We start from the raw sequence: 3,050 nt of genomic DNA on the forward strand, positions 1-3,050 counted from the left end.
CTGAACACCACAGGTCCCTCTGGCCACACTGAACAACACAGGTCTGTCTGGCCGCCTGAAACACACTGAACACACAGGTCTGTCTGGCCATCCTGAACACATTGAACACACAGGTCTTCTCTGGCCACACTGAACACACAAGGTCTGTCTGGCTGTCCTGAACACACTGAAACACACAGGTCTGTTCTGGCCACCGAACACATTGAACCACACAGGTCTCTCTGCCCACACTGAACACACAGTCTCTGGCTGCTCCTGAAACACTGAACACACAGGTCTCTCTGGCACACTGAACACACAGGTCTGTCTGGCGTCCTGAACACACTGAACACACAGGTCTGTCGGCCGTCCTGAACACACTGAACACACAGGTCTCTCTGGACACACTGAACACACAGGTCTGTCTGGGCTGTCCTGAAACACACTAACACACAGGTCTGTCTGGCCGTCCTGAACACACTGAACACACAGGTCTGTCTGGCCGTCACTGAACACACAGTCTCTCTGCCACACTGAACCACAGGTCTGTCTGGCTGTCCTAACACACAGGTCTGTCTGGCCATCCTGAAGAACAATTGAACACACAGGTCGTCTCTGCACCACTGAACACACAGGTCTGTCTGGCGTCCTGAACACACTGAACAACAGGTCTGTCTGGCGTCTGCCTGAACACACAGTCTGTTGCGTCCGAACCACAGGTGCTCTCTGCACACACTGAACACACAGGTCTGTCTGGCTGTCTCTGGACACACAGGTCTGTCTGCCATCCTGAACACATGAACACACAGGTCTGTCTGGCCGTCCTGAACACACTGAACACACAGTTTCTGTCTGGTCTTGTCCTGAACACACAGGTCATACAGTTATAGATTTGGTATTTCTGATCTGTTATATTTACATTATTAGTCAGTTTATTTATTTTATGCACTTTGAGGTTATCTCGTAATGAAAAGTGCTTTACAATTGTAATACATTAGTATTATTTTATTTGAACGTTTAAAACATTTTTTGCACTTTGAGATTATCTTGTAATGAAATTATTATTATTATTATTAGGTCTCCTGTCGGCTGCGTCCCAGGGGGGGTCAGAGCAAGACATCATCGTCACGGAAACCGTCTCCGTCCCCGCCTCCCCTCTGTCGGGTCACTACCAGGTGCTAGGCCACACCCCAAAGCCACACTCTTACTCCGCCCCCTCCGGGTTCATTTCTTCTGATTGGGACGAGGACAGCGAGGAGAAACGATCTGAGACCAATGCAGGGGTTTCGCACACTGGTGACATCACTGGCGACACGCCCACCGCGGACATCAGTGGCGCCCTCGTTGAAATCACTGGTGACACTTCCGCTGACATCACTGCGAGTGGTGACTTCATTCGTGACGTCTCTGATGGTGACCTGATTGGCGACGCACCCAGTGACATCACTGGCCATGCCCTCATTGACATCAGTAGCGAAGTGCCCGGTGAAACGAGTGGTGACATCACTAGTAACATTACTTTTTGCACGTAGGAGGAGTGTTATTGGTCCAGAGTGTGTTCCTTCCTGTCTCGTGACTCCTCCCCTTCACCCTGACTGGCTGAGACAAGCTGGCGAGTGAGTTTCTAAAGGGGGAGGGAACACAATTCAGAAAAAAGGMTTGAAAATCAGAACCAGCCAAGGAGAGTTTGGACACAGAAGAAGCCATGTTGGTGTTGTATTTTCCATGTCATAACAATAGATTCATTATAAATAACTTTATAAATGATGTTTATAAAACACTAATGTCAAGTTTGACTTAATAATGTTATATAATTACTATTGTTTTAATATTTTGTAATTAATCATTTTTGGATAACAATGGTATTTTATTGTTGACAGTATTTTGTCATTATCCGTTTCATTCATTTAATATATATTAATAAATACAACAATTCAATAACATATACAGTATATACACACTGCAATAGACTGAACTACAGCTAATCATTATTACAGACATGTTACTAAAGACAAAACACAGCTTACTCACGCCACAGCAGACCTTCTATTCAGCAGGAGGATGCCATTGACTTGTCAGCTGAGTTACTCAACGACCTTCTTCTGTTGTCTTGGTAATAAAACCATTACAAAATGTCATGGTGTTAGCCTGTCTGAATAGAGTTTACAACTTCCCCACAGTAGAATATCATGGTGTTAGCCTGTCTGAATAGAGTTTACAACTTCCCTACAGTAGAATATCATGGTGTTAGCCTGTCTGAATGATGTTTACAACTTCTTTGATCGATAAATCAAAATATTTCCAGCAACTGGGAGAGAGTGAACGGTCTGTTATGTACAACGGCGAACCAATCAGTTGGTAAAGCGACGTGGCGACATGATTCCAACATGGCTTCCCTGAGAGGAGCAACTTGGAGAAGCAGAGTAATGAACAGCTGATGGAGATCCAGGAAAACATCGCTAAAATGCTCTCAATGCTCACCACAACAAACTGTTACAATCTGTTGTTAAAAAAGTAGATTAGCTCATGTCAGACACGCACAAACAAGGAGTGTTTAACCTTTTGGAAACAAACTTGCAATCTTTAGAAGATGAATTGGACCAGCAAGAAAACAGAATGAGACGAAACAACAAGATAATATAGTCCTTACCGGAATATTAGGAAAAAGGCAACCTGGTCTCAGAGCTTTTCGTATTGCTCTGTACGTAAATCAGAGACACTCCTTTTATTATTGTTATGTTATGTTTGGTATGGTTACATAAGACAGATGGTTACTTAAGGCAAAAATTAAAGTTGGGTGGTTGGGTGTGTGTATAACACGAACGTCTAGCAACCCAAAAGTTGAGAGTTTGAATCTCGTGAGGGTGGTCTGAAAAGTCATCTCAATAATGACATGAAACCAGTTGTATTACAATATTTAATCATGATTTTATTGGGATTAAAAAGTCAATATGGAATGTCCAGATATACAGTAAATTGAATCACATCACAGACAACTTGAGCATTTTAGCAACATTTCAACTACTTACTACTTATTATCTACTTTGCATGTTAGATAACTGTGATTGTTA

The 3,050-nt window shown here is 43.3% G+C and overlaps 1 non-coding gene across 2 annotated transcripts; it reads left to right on the forward strand.

Annotated features, from left to right (window-relative positions):
* Nucleotides 1-291: 291 nt before the first annotated feature.
* On the forward strand, nucleotides 292-2,113 carry LOC112079587 (transmembrane protein 184C). 2 transcript variants are annotated; one of them, XR_011479296.1, is made up of 2 exons: nucleotides 292-471; nucleotides 789-2,113. It is a non-coding gene; the product is annotated as a transmembrane protein 184C (transcript). The 2 variants fall into 2 exon arrangements; XR_011479295.1 differs by having other exon boundaries at nucleotides 444-471; nucleotides 1,057-2,113.
* The last annotated feature ends 937 nt before the right edge of the window (nucleotides 2,114-3,050 follow it).

This window comes from Salvelinus sp. IW2-2015, unplaced genomic scaffold (assembly GCF_002910315.2).
Source record: "Salvelinus sp. IW2-2015 unplaced genomic scaffold, ASM291031v2 Un_scaffold8579, whole genome shotgun sequence".
Classification (NCBI taxonomy): Eukaryota; Metazoa; Chordata; class Actinopteri; order Salmoniformes; family Salmonidae; genus Salvelinus; species Salvelinus sp. IW2-2015.